Below are 14,352 nucleotides of genomic sequence, written 5' to 3'. Positions count from 1 at the left end.
ACTCCCCTCTACAGAGTAAAATGTCTGGATTGGCATTGGTAGATATCACTAGAGTATATGCGATTCAGGTACTGTATTTCATGGTTTAATAACTGTGCCTTTCTGTTGCTAAATTAAGAAATGCCATATATACTGTGATGTAAAAATGCCTAATTTTATTTAAAATCCTGCATAATTAGGCAGATATTTTTAAATGTTAGTTTGTCCACATTGCTGACATGGTTAAAGTTAACCAGAATACTCAGTTTAGCCTGATCAAAATTGCATAAATGAAATGACCCAAGATTGTGTCTTTAAGCTCAAGAAGTTGTAAATGGGCAATAATCCCTTTTGTAAGTATTTTTCATGTCTATTGTAAGTTACTGGAAGAGGTTATATTTTTCTGGAGATTGTTTATACAGTGGACAGATATTCAAAATTAATTATCTAAACATGTAAACAATAAACCCACCCCATTCTGCAAAGAAATGGGCCTCACTTACTATTCCAAACTAATCTAGAATATCCATTGGGTTTGGATATTTGCTTAGAAAATATAATCCTTATTCTAGAAAAAAGTGTATTTTTATGCATTAACATAGTATATTTAAAGGTGATTTTACCCAATTTAGATAGCTATAAAACAATATAATCAAATTAATTTTTTAATCCTTCTGATAGGCAAATTGTGAGCAGTCACGACAGTATGGTCAACGCATAAACGGTTTGTGCATATCTAAATTTTACTGAATTATGCACTTTTCAGCTTTTCATGGTCCTTTTTCCAGTGATGAGTAGAATATGACCCTTCAACTGTAATTTCATGTGCCTCTTTTGTGCTTCATTTTGTCTATCTCAATGTGTTGCCTAATTTGTTCTTTCCATGTCAGGAACTGCCATATTGCAGCAAGAGCTGTCTTATTGTCTGGCCAGATAGGAGTTAGTTTGTATTGTACTTTTTTTTCAGGAAGAACATAATTTGGTTGGGAAGTACAGTGATGAGAGAGAATACAAAGCTTACATTTTTTGTAAACAATATTCGGAATGGGAAGGTTTTTTGTATTGGAGCTCATATCTCCAAACTGTTAATATGTAAATTAACTAAATTAACTTTTTATCTCTTTCCTCAAAGCAGTCAAAAGTCATGGTATGCTGGCATTACACGATGTGAAAAGCTAACTTTTCTGATGCATTTCTTCAGTGCATTCAGAATGCAAGCGCTATGAATGTATTGAAGCTGATGTATCCAGGACTGATAGTGTGTTCAACAACTTCTGTAGCTGAGAAGACCTTACCTAGTAGAACACGGTTAATTTGTTTCAGTGCATATTTCTGGATTTGATTTTGCTATCTGTTTTCCTCATTTGCGGTTTAATGCTGAATGTGCAGTAAAAGGTAAATTGGTTTCCAAGGTTTTGAGGGAGGGATTTCCACTGGTTTGGCTTTGCACACTAAGATAGTCATTAAATAAATAGCTGGGGGGAATGTACACAAAATGCCTTATGCTTAAAGCCCTGAGCAAGTGGTGTAGTTCCAATAATATTACATTAGTCTGAGGACTGGTGAAATTAATAGCTAACTTTATCTGAAATTTAGGGCATATTCTCCTAAAATGTTCTAGCTTTACAGTTTATAGTGAACAATGTCTAAATTCTAGCACAGAAGAGACGAGTGAGCAAAACTAACTTTTTAACGTACATGGTTGACTTCTGGAACTTCAAGTTTACAGCATAAGAATGTTCTTAAAGCTGTCTTTTTTTCTAGCTGTGCTTGCTCTGTTAATTAATGGAAAATCTACTGTGGAAGATCTAGAATGGGTAAAAAAATCCTACGCAGGTAGGGCTTTCAACCGGCTAAGGAAAATTGCACTGTAGCTTATTCTACTGTTACTCATAAATACATATTTTATATTTTTATACATTACATTGGGTAAATTCAAAATGCCATGTTGCATGTACCACATACTCTAGTACCCAGGAGATGTGTATCAGAATGTTTATACAGCACCTTTACAACCCTGTCTTGAAGACTGCAACTACGTTATTGAAGTTTACATGGAAAAAGTTTTATTGTTGTATTTTCATGTTTTATAAGGGGCTAGGCTCAAGAGGGCAGTTTAGCACAAAATACCATGCAATATGAATAGTGCTAGAGAATACAGACTCACAGAAATGCAAAAATGTAAAAATCCAACTTAAATATTTCTATTTTAATATATTTTTGTTTAGTAATAAGCTAAGATTCCTTCAAATCAGGCATAACAAAACAGCAGGTAAAACTGGAGCACTTTCTTTGCCCTAAGCTATTCCTCGAGTTGAACATAAAATGTTTGTAGTATGAGATCAGCTGGTACCAAATTATTTATAAATAAATTTAACATAGCTTTAAAAGGTAGTTAAATGTCTTTTCATAAGGACAATACATTTGAAACCTTTCATGCAGTGGTGCACAAACCTATTTGTCTGTCACTGCTAGTGAACTTCCTCAGTTCCAGGGTGTATAGTCCTAAAGAGAAATGCTACTACTTTATAGAAACAGATATAAATACACATTTTTTACGAAAAGCTACAAGTTAAATTTGATTTGATTACTGTATGAAATAAAACCTGAAACTAACAGTCATGTAGGGTGTAATTTGGCACGAAATTCTGTTTTCCAAGAGGCTGAAGAGACTTGAATTAGTCTTAGACTGCCTCAAACATAGGAGCAGGATTTTTTCTGACCTGGCCCTCAACCAGAACTAACATATGCATTGCATCTTGGGTAGTTTTAGAATATATTATTTTTAAAAAGTTTCATGTTTATAAAAAAGCTGTTACTTTTGCTTCCCATACCATGAACTGGGGTTGAAGTGTCTTTTCTCCTGTGTGATCACCTAGAAGCTCTTTAGTCTCTGATCACATTTGCCTTACCACTTACCTTGCAAATTAGGGGGGGAGAAGCTATTTTAAGGTAATTTGGCAAACCAAAGGGAGTTGTATTTTGTTTGTTTACTTGGATTTTTTTAAGCTTATGTACAGCTTTTCTTCTGGAAAAAAAAAGATGCGTTTCTTTTAAAATGACATCTCTAAATGTGATATGTGGCGCTTTTTTTACCAGAACAGTGTTAAATTGTCTGGATTTTAAAAGCTATTATGTTTTCCTTTGCTACTATTTTTTTATTACTGCTTTCAGTATTTTTTACTCCATTTCTTGCTTATTTCCCAGGGAGTGTCCTGAACTTTTTGTAAGTAATTGCTACTTATGTGAAGATTGTAATTTTGAACTTGTAAATACTTAAGGGCTGTTAGTGGCTGTTAGCTGCTCAAATACATAAAAACAAACCTTGCATGCTGTAAGTAAATACATCTGTTGTGCTAAAAGTTGTTTCTATTTCAGTATTTGCTTTCTCAATACAAAATTGAGACTTTTCACACAAAATACATAAGGTGTTTAATAATTCAATCGTTTGAAGGGGCATTGCTGTCTCACTCCTGCTAACTTCACTGGGAGTTCTGCACTGAGTTCCTTCCCTGTTACATTGAGAGTGAACCCTGAAGGTCATGCCTGTGCACAGGCATCAGTGTGTGTGGAGGGGCTTTCTTTCCAAGGTGTAAATGTGATATCCTTGCTTCTGAGGTCTGAGATTGTTCTTTTTAAAATCATACTTAGCCCAGTTTTTACAAGACTGTTAAAGGTTTAACTTGGAAGCTGTTTCTTAGCTGGAACTGGCTGTCCATTTGCAACATTTAGTTGATGCTTTCCCTTCTGTACCATAATTGTGCTGAATGACCCTAGAATAATGTCAGTAGATAAAATGACGACAGGAGAATTGATTTCTTGGGGTACTGTGACTCAACTTACTGTAAATTGAATCTTGGGCGGGGTTTTGGTTTAATGTAGAGTGTTTCTAGATTATACAATTTGCTTCTATATTCTACAAATGACTTTCAGGAAACTTGGACTTTTTTTGTGGGAGGAAGTCTCACTGAATGACATCATGCCAGAACTTTATTCCAGTGCAAAGCTTAAGTGGCCTTTTTGTTTCAGCAAAAACATATAAGCCTATTTTGAATTTTACTGTAAATACCATATTTGTCAAATTGATCGACTAGTTTGGTAACTAATGTTGCGTTTTTTTCCTGTAATACTACTTGAAACAAAGGCAAACAAAGCTTAATTTGGAAACAAAATGTGATACTGTGTGGCAGAGAGGATAAAGCTCTTCAGGTATTCTCTAAAAAGTGATTATTACTTGCTGGAATTGAAGCAAATTTAACTATGCATTAGAAAAAATTCTCTGCACTCCATTTTGCACCAGAAATAATCTACATGTTTGTAAGAGCCCATTTAACAAAGTGAAGCAAAGCAATACACGCTTGCACCATGTAGTGAGTAACTGTTCCTGTAGGATCAAAGAAGAACAGAGGGTACGGAGGAGAATACTACCTTAAAGATAATTGACCAGTGAGTGTAAATAAAGTCCTGTCAAGTTGGAGAATTTTATTAGTCGCTAAACTTTGACTAAATTAGTCACTAAGTTTTTCCCACAACGGTATCTTTGTTACAAAGTGTAATGGAAGACAAGTATGATATTCCTGAAATGGAAATTAGATCTTAAGACAGTTATAGATGTCTAAAGTGTCATAACTGAGAAAGATCAGTTCAGGAGCTAGAAACCTGAAAAGTAAGAGCAAAGTCTGAGGGGGATTTTATATTAAACTTAATGCACTTAAAAATTATGCCAAAATTTGGCCTATATTTGATTTATATGAAATCTGTAGTACAATAGATATATATAATATATTGCTTATTGGAGTTTAATTTTTTTATGTATAGATTTTTTCTTGTTACTGCATTCCCTGATAAAAGCAAGTGCTCGTAAAATATAAACCAGCTTTGTCTGTATAAGGTAAGGCTGTACGTTAGTAGTATTTTGGGAAATAATGCAGTTGTAACCTCCTGTCTCTCAGCCTCTTGGAGAACTTTTAAAAAGAAAAAGAAAAAAAAAAACCCACAAAACCAAAACACACGAACTACTTTCAAAGGCAAGCCCTAAGTTAGTTGAGGATCATATAATGGTTGCTGTATAATAGTGTACAACTGATGTTTTAAAAATTATTACATCAGCACTTTTCGTTATATTATTGTTAATGATTTTGTACTCGTACACTTTCTGCAGTTGTCAACTAATATTTAAACTCATATTGACTGGTAACTGAAGTGTCTTAACTTCATCTGCAATGAGTGGGTAATAAACTACTGTTGGATTCAAATGTGTCCTGTTGTCTTTATTCCTTCCAGTGCTAAGGCAGAGGTGGTTGGACACATAACACAAGCATAAAACACTGATCACAAGAAACTTACATTCATAGTATCATATGGCAATAATAGTTAGAACAATGTTGTCTTTTAAGGTGTGGGCTTTAGATGGGAAAGTTTAGGAAAAATAATGAGGTTTTTCTTTTTCTACCTCCTTAAAATTTGGACTGTTCAGTTTCATACACTAAAATAGTAAACAAGCTATTGATCAAACTGTATACAAAGGTTTAAGTTGTATCTTTCCGTAGCTTTTGTCACTTGTTGCACGCTGATGAATGAATATGGAAGCATGCTCTTGTTGTAACTGACAGACTGGCTTTCTAGGGAAGTGCCTGTTGTGGGGAAGAAGGAACAGTTTCACAAGTCCTGGAGCTGTTGAAGCTTGGGTTTCCAGTGGGTATCTGACTGCTTTGACTTAAACTGCAGGTTTAGCTTAATAGCTCAGGCCTTATTTGAAATCAGAATGCTTATAGAAAACAGCCATGTGAGTTTGTATCCTGCTGGGTCACCTTCCTGGAACTTTTTCCCTCTCCAGTCTGCTTTGAAAATTGGTCAACTGGGGATATTTTTTTCCCAGACTATTGAGTATCTACAGATTTTCGTGGAATGTGTGTAGGCAGAGTATTTGCATGAGCTTTGCTTCATAACCAGACTAACTGCAGAGTACTATTAAAGCGCTGTGAATTTTGTTTTACCATGATCCCAAAGGCTTTAACTGCTACATAATACGCAGACATGAGAAAGTGCGAGTTCATTTGTGTATTTGTATTAACTCTTCCTGCAGTTGTACAATGCCCAGTGAGGAGGTTTGAGCAGTTAAGTAACAGATCTGAACAGTATTGCGGAACACACTAGAGATGGGAACTGCCCCTTAAAAGGAAGCTTTATGCTATTTCACGTGCATTTATTGGGCTCTATACAGTGTTCATCCTTGATTTGCAAACTGGAAGGATTTATGTTGGACATAACACACAAGATCCTACCTTTTTACGTAAGGTAAGAACTCATACTTCTATGCTTAGCAAATCTCCTGCAACTTAGAGATTGCTGTGATTTTTTTTTTGTCCTACCAAGGCCTCTTTGTCTTGTTAAAGATGTCAAAAATGTAGATAACCAGGACGTTAATTCCAAGGACCAGAGGAATGTATGATCTGTTGGTTATTAGTTTGTTCTGTAAGTTCCAAGATAATTTTGAAGATGATGAAACAAAACAAAAAAAATCACTCCAAGAACCCTAAAAAAATACAAACTCAAAAGAAAGTACTTCATGAAAACCTCAACAAATGTAACTAAATCACACCTCTGATAGCAAGATTTCATCATTCCACTGATGTTTGTTTATGGTCCTTGGGGAAACAAAGGTTTATTATAAGGACTTCACTTGTTACCAAAGCAAAGCTCTGGTCCCTTCCTTCATAAAATGACTCATAAGTGCTTGGTCTTTCTAATTCTTTGTTCTAAAGAAAATAATGTTGAGGGGATTTGGAGGAAGCACTCATCTGCTTAAACAGCTGATGGAGCTTAATTGATAGGCTCATGGTAGTTCTAGTTTCTGCCATGAACTGAAACCAGGAAGGTGTAACTGGAACTCGTTTTACCAGCCCATCCTGGCCAAATATGACTGAAGTGATAACTAACTCTCCATAGACCTGAGATTTGGATCTTCCTCCATTGTATGTTGTGTTTGCTTTCAGATCACAAGAGTCGACCAGATACAGGAGAACTGCATAAACCTTTATAGGCACAAATCTTCCTTAATAGGCCTTTGACATCACTTTAGCCATGAGTTGCTTATAGATTGTCTAATTTGATTTGACTTTTTTTTTGCTAATTACTTCGCAGAAAGTAAAAGCAAGTTCCTGCCCAAAAGCTTAAACCTGCAGTGCACTGGGAATTTTGTCTTCCCCCACTTTCCATTTTGTAGTAGAGCCTTCCCTGTGCTTTAACCTTAGTCTGTGAAGAACAGTTGGATGTGGAGACACTTACCACTCCTTTAATTGTCAAATATTTATCACACCCTTTATTACTGACTTAACTGAATGCTCTGGCTTTATATAAATGACTTGTTCTGACCACGTGCAGTAACTTTTCCGGATGGTGTGGCAAATACTTGGTTTTCAGATGATGTGGGTTTGGTACAGTGTATAGCAGCCCTGCCTAAGTATGGCTGGTGCGCTTGGCTTCGCTTACCTCTGAGGTTCTGACCCTCCCTCCCTCTTCTGGGCTAATGCTTTCTTCTGCCCCCACAACTATTGAATGTGGATCACATCCTAAAGAGAAACCTTTTCTTTTTTTTAACTACATAATAAATCTTACAGGTGTGAGAGAGGATTCTAAATCTGCTAAGAATCTGGGGGGTTTGTTCTGTGGCTGGTTCGAATGTGCAGAGTAAGATTGTAGATGATGAGAAATAGCCAGAAAGTATGTCACTAGAGCATTGTAGAAAGAAAAGGGGGGGAGGAACCTGTGTGTAGCAGAAGTAAGATGTTGGCATATGGAGGAGGAAAGGGTTGTGGGAATGGGTAAGGGGAGGGCATAAGGAATTAACGGAGGTGCTGGGAAGTAGTAGGCTGAGGAAGAAATTGAAAGTTGTGAATGAGGCATGAGCTGTAAGTTCTTTGCCCTTTTCAGAACACCCTTGGGGTTAGGAAAAAAAATAAATTCCGTCTTTATAGTCTTTTAGTAACTTTTAAAATTCCTTTGTTTGTTTGTTTGTTTTCCTGAGCTGATAAGCAGTTGTGTCTGGATGTACCCAATATTTTAAAGTAACTAGTTAAGAGTTTCCCAGAGTTGGAGAGTGGGAAGCTGTTTTGGCTGAGTCGTGATCACCTGTTACAGTAGCTAGAGAACAGTCCATCGCCTGTAGTAATTGCAGTTTGATTCCAGGTAGTCCCAGATTTGAGTTTGCAGATGGATTCAGTAGTTAATCTTCTCAGAATCTTAAACAAACACCCCCCCCCCCCCAGAAAACACCCCCCCCCCCAGAAAACACCCCCCCCCCCCAGAAAACACCCCCCCCCCCAGAAAACACCCCCCCCCCCAGAAAACACCCCCCCCCCCAAGAAAACACACCCCCCCCCCCCCACAAGAATATTTTATAAAGGTTCTTTTCCCCTTAAATGGATAAGGCTAATTTGACATGATAGCTTAGCGAGCACAACCAGAACGTGTGTGCTCCTTCCGTATCAGTTAAAGACAAAATCCCCCTGAATTATTTAATCCATCATGTGTTTGCTCATCTCTCCTGGTATGCCGGTAGCCATATTTGGATAATTCCTGCTGTAGAGAATTCAATCCTGGTGGTTAATCAAGTCCACAACTGCCTTGGGAAGATTGCCAAAAAGCGCCTCTGCTGAAGAGTTACTCTGTGGTGGCTAATCTTATGCTGGTAAGCAAAGGGGTGTAATCATGTTTGCCTCGTACAGAATGATTACATTTCAGAACATGATGACCCAGATTTCTACTAACCTGCAAAGACTTTAAACTGAAAATTTAGAGAGGCTGTTACCTGTCCTTTCACTGTACACAGCACGTACTTATTCATTTTTGGTGATTTACTGTTTACAGCCTTATTTGTGCTGCAATGGCCACTAATTGCATAGCGATTACTGCTGTGGACTACTGTGGATCAGCTGCAGGTGCTGAAACTATAAATTAAATAAAGCTATTACTCAAATTGACACTTGGTGCTTTAAGAGTTAGAATATTTTCTCTGGGGTGATGTTTATAGCATGTAATGCTGTCTCTAATAAATTTTGATAAGGTTTGGAGGAGTAAAAGTTGCCAACATCTTTAAGAGTAGTAAAAGCACAAAGTCAACCAGTTTAGCCTTCAGACTGATTTCATACCAGTGCTAATTAGCGCTGTGTTGTGCTTGCCTGGCAGCAGCAGTTCTGTCCTTTTCTGATGCATTGGCCTTGTGACAGTATTGGGATTGTCTCTAGTCTTCAGGCTGACTAACCTCACTGAATATAGTTGAAAGAAAAATAAAGAATTCTGGTTTGGCTCTTTTCACTTAAGAGGCATGTCCAGGCATCTTTTTTAAACATCTGGTTGCTGAGATTTCATTCTTGTCAATGCAAATAAGTGTCTGTTTCAAAATTTGTACACAAGACACTTCAGCAGTTATGCAAACGCTGTATCTATGATACAGCAGTTCTGAAATCTGTATCTGGTCTGATGGCCTAGTCTGATGGCTTCTCTCTCACCTGAACTTGGACTTTGAGGGGGGAGAATCTTCTGTAATTGATCTCTGTGTCAACCAATTTCAATGGGAGTTAGAAGACCAGATCTTGAAGCAAAGATAAAAATGGTACATGCACCCACCCCCCCACCAAACCAACAGTAAACAGCATATGGAATCTGACAAATAAATCCCTGCTCTTAAGAGATTGCCCCCTGCCAAGTCAATAGGTAGCAGCTTTGTGCTCCTTCATACTGCATGTCTGTGCTGTACTCCGGAACCTCACACGTGACTGTATTGGCTTCATACTGTGGCTTGTGGGAGAACCCAGGAAGAAAGGTGGTGGCTCAAGCCGGGCTGTCCTGTGCGGTCTGTACAAACACAAGGAGGACTGAGAATGTGATTAGGTGAACCGTCCCTGGTGCATTTTGGGTGCCCTCTGCTACCACTTAGATGGAAGGCTCCCGCTGTTGGGCCCAGTGTGATCTTTCTGCTTCAGGGAGGAATAAGGAATTCTTGCCGCTAACAAAATCACCAATAAACCCCCAAATCTCAGCACGTACACCCCTAGCACGGGTGTTCAGAAAGAGAGCATGACCAGGAGAACAGAAATACTTGTCTGCAGTCTGTTTTCCCTACCTGAACTATGCCTGGGACACCACTCAGCCTTTTAGGGACAGTTACAGAGAACAGTTGGGGAGGATGAGGAGGAGCCCGCAGTGTACGGCCTAATTTTCTGCTTTCAACAGGATCAAATATGAAATTTTAAATTGGCACTCTGCGCAGGTCGTGAGAAATTGCGAGCATTGTTACCAATAGTATCATTATTAAAATTAAAAATTCCTGCAGCAGAGAGATGACTGACACAGGTTTTTCTACGCAGGATGTGCAAAGTTAGCTTAGGTTCTCTGAAGTTAGAAGCTGATAGTTCTGAGCTGACCTCTAAAAAATGGTGTCCTTAACCAACAACTTGACTTTGCAATCAAAACATCCTTTTATTGCACTGTGTAATTACAGCATACGATTTAATCAACATTTGATTTTGGTTTATTAAGTGCTTATTCAGGACTAAGTGGCAATTATTAAAGTACCTTCAATAAATCCAGGACCTTGATAACCATCATAATAAATTTGCCTCATTTCTACACTTTGTGTCAGGTTCTGCAGGTAGAATTGCAAAAAGTGATGGAGAGAAGTTTGCCAGCTCTCCCCCTCCCCAACAAACAGCTGAGGACTGAAAAGTGAAACGATCCAATGAGCTGTAACTTTTAAAGATGTTTAAAAGAAACCCCTCTTTCTCTAGCAAATCACATTACCTTCTACTGCTTCAGCTGCAGGAATGTGCTGAGGGAATTACGTTCGTTGATCCCTGGTAAGTAACACTTCATGGACGTGTACGTACAAGTTAATTACACTTTGCTACACTGTAGAAGTTGGTATAGGTGGCCAAAATACACTGCCACGTAAATAACCTTGACGTACTAGATGGACAGCCAAGTAGTGAGGGTGCAACTGCTTCATTTGGTAGACTGTACCTGAACAGTTCCAGTTAAAAGTGCAACAAGCAACATTTCAGAATTATCAGGCCTTACAAACACTGTTTATGAAAGGGATTCTTAGAAAAAGTAATTTCAACTACATCTAGATACTGTTACTTCTTTCTCTGCTTTGAATGCTCAACATAAAATTACTTGAAAAATAATGACACTTTCATTCCCTCTCCCTTTTTTAAACTTAACTTTGCTGGGGGGAAGAAACACACTTTTCACTGACCTGCACCTCGCAACGCAACCCAAGGGGGAAAAGAAAAAAAAAAAAAAAGGCAAGCAAGATGCAAAAAATACCTGTGGTGCCTTGTGGTAGCAGGCAGAAGTTGCCGGTTAGGGTCAGGGACAGTTGTGTCACAGCCTGTGTTGTGGCATTATGCAAAGACACAGCAAAAAATTCTTGTTCTAGAGAACTTGCTGTTTTGAGGATTTGACCTGAGCCCTAGAGTACGTTACACCGAAACTCAGATTTGTGTAGACTACTTCACTTTCTTTTAAGGTGGGGATCACAAAGATTCCTTTCTAAAAATGTCTTTTGTTCTAAGTTCTGTCTGTAAAGTAACTGTCAAGAGTTACAAGTGATCTCTGGAGCAACTGCAGTTCCTGCGGTGAACTTTACAGATGCATTTCCACCCAATCCATCCTGTGACTCGGCAGCGTTGGTGTGCTATCGAGACACTGTACTTTGTTGGTATAGCTGGATTCGTCTGGGAGCACTGACCCAAACCCGTGGCTGCAGAAGTATGTCATTCCAGCTGATCTTGCAGCTGTTTCTACTACGTGAACAATGAACAGAAGGTATTTGTTGAATTTGTGGCAATGCTAACCACCCCGAGCAAACTCGGATGGAAAACTACTAAATAAAATATTTTTCATTGCAAGATTGACATTTACAATACAGCCTGAAGTATTGTAATGTGTATCGTGTGAAATTCAATAGTCTTCAATGAAATAACATGCATCTTGTTTTGGAATTTTCAGAACAACTCTTGCCAGTGATTAGTCCTGGGTGACAGACTTTGCAACAATGATGGAAGGTATTTACTGTGAAAACAAGAGTCGCGAAATGTGGGTCTTTGTGCTTTGATGTCATGTGCTTAGATATTTTTCTATCTTCAATGCACCGTGCAGGAAAAAAAATGGCCCCCAAAATAACTGTTGAGAAGCAAAAATAAACAAAACCGGGCACTTTCTCATGGCAGAGGGTGAATTGGTCCGTCTGCCGTGATACCTGCGTGGCTCAGAGGCTTCTGTGAGCTGCGCACCTGTGACTCCTCACAAGTACAAACAGCTCTATTAATATCTGGTCCTAATAAACTACATCGAGGACAGTCTTTAAGCTCAAATCTAGGGGAATGATCAACGCACCTATGAAATACAAATCAGGTTGACCGTCTCATGGTATTGCAGAGTGGTCACGGAGAAGGGTGTTCTCTACTCATTGAGAGATTATTCTGACAGTAGGTATGTAACTAGCTGCAGTAATAAAAACAACAGTAGTTATACCGGAGCACGTAAATTAATTATAATTTTGCACACTACTAGTGGCAGGCAACTGATGTTTCTAGTACTCTGAAGTATCTTTTGACTGACTTTCTGCTTTCATTACATGCCAGAGTGAAAAGGGCTCTTAAACTGAAGTACAAGTCATGGTTTTTTATAATGTTCTGTGGTTAGTATCCATGTGACTTGACCATATTAATTGGTTTAGATAAAGCTCTTTTTTATCTGGCTAGAAAAATATACAGTTAGCTCAAATGTTTAGATCTTAATTTTAAAAAATGGCAGTGGAAACTAAGCTGGTTAAAATATTTCCATGTTTTCTTTAAAGAATTCACTTATTTATGTATGATATCGGTGATATTATTTACCACAACTTACAGCATGTATCAGAAAAGACCACAAATCTGATTTTAACTGGTACAAAAACAGAGGTACAAATTACTTTTCTTACTGAATAACATCCATCGAAGATGATGGATTAATGCAGTACTCTGCAACTGGGGCCAAACAAACTTCAGTGCTGAACAGGAAATGAGGAGTGGAACAAGGAAATTTGAATTCTGACACTTTGGACAATGTCGAATAAAAAGCTAAAAGGAAGCAAATGTTAGTATGCTATCCTTCTAATGACCTGTATGTGCTAGCATATTATAAGTAAAAAAAAAAAAAGAAAAAAAATACTATTTCAAACTTTAATTGGAAAAAAATAAGGATCTGGGAAAATGTAACAGCAAGCTGAAGGAAAAAGAAACTTAACCTTCCCATCCCTCTTCTTGTTCGGATCCCCCCCCCCCAGGAATAACCCTCCTTTCTGTCCCTGCTTTGCTGGAGAAAGGCAGCTCCACAGCACACCTAGAAGCTGATGGACTTGGGCATCTCCTTCCCCAGCCCCGTTCGCCTGGCGCTGCCCTGCTTCCCGACAGGCATCGTTGTTGGTCGCTGACAGGTGCTGCTGCCGAGCTGTGAAGGAGAGGTCAGTCCCTGAGCCCCTTGACCGAATCTCATCTCGTGTGCCACGGGCTGTACAGAGGCTCGGGGTCCTGGTACAGAAGCAGCGCATTCGTCAGAGACTGAAAAATCAAGGAACAGGCGGATTTTAACCACTAAAGGACAAACTCCATGTTTGCTCGCTAGCCTTCTGGGTGGCTCTTTTGAACTCGGTCGAACACGGCACCATTTTCTCTTTGAGGTTCTCGGGGCCGGTGCCAGCGAGCCAGAGCCATGTCGACGAGTGGGCACAGCCCCAGCCGGGAGGCCCCGCTCGACGCCGGCAGCGCGGGCTCCGTCGGAGGCCGCCGGCCGCGGCCTGGCGCCCGCCCCGCGCCCCCTCCGCCCCTGCCCCGCGCGCCTCCAGCGGCCCCGCCCCTTCCCGGCCCGCTAATGGCGCCCGCTGCCCCCAGCCTGCCCCGCGGCAAAGGCCCCGCCCCCCGGTCCCATGGCAACCGCGCCGCCGCCGGGAGCCAATACAGTGGTGGTGATTGACGAGCAGGGAGCCACGCCCCCTCCGCCTCCTGCACCAATCCTCTTCCTCTCCCTCCCTTCCCGAGGAGGGAAGATGGCTGCCGGCGAAGTAGCCGGAGTAGCCAATGGGGTGGCTGGGGAGGGCTCCGGGGGCGGGGCGGGGCGGCGCGGCGCGCACGCGGCGGCGTCCGGCCGTGGTACGCGGCGGTGAGGCGCCGTGGGGGGGCCGGGCCGGGCCGGGCCGGGCCGGGGTAAGGGCGGCCGCCGGGGTGGGGGGGGTTCTCGGGGGCGAGGGGGCAGCCGTGGGCGGGGCGGTGTCTGCCGTGTGGGCGTTGCTGTGGGAAGGGCGAGGGGTGGGGGGGGCCGGCCCGGGGCGGG

This window comes from Leptosomus discolor, chromosome 3 (assembly GCF_034619465.1).
Source record: "Leptosomus discolor isolate bLepDis1 chromosome 3, bLepDis1.hap2, whole genome shotgun sequence".
In the NCBI taxonomy this organism is placed as follows: Eukaryota; Metazoa; Chordata; class Aves; order Leptosomiformes; family Leptosomidae; genus Leptosomus; species Leptosomus discolor.
The sequence above is the reverse complement of the archived record's forward strand: the minus strand, read 5'-3'. Positions refer to the sequence as shown.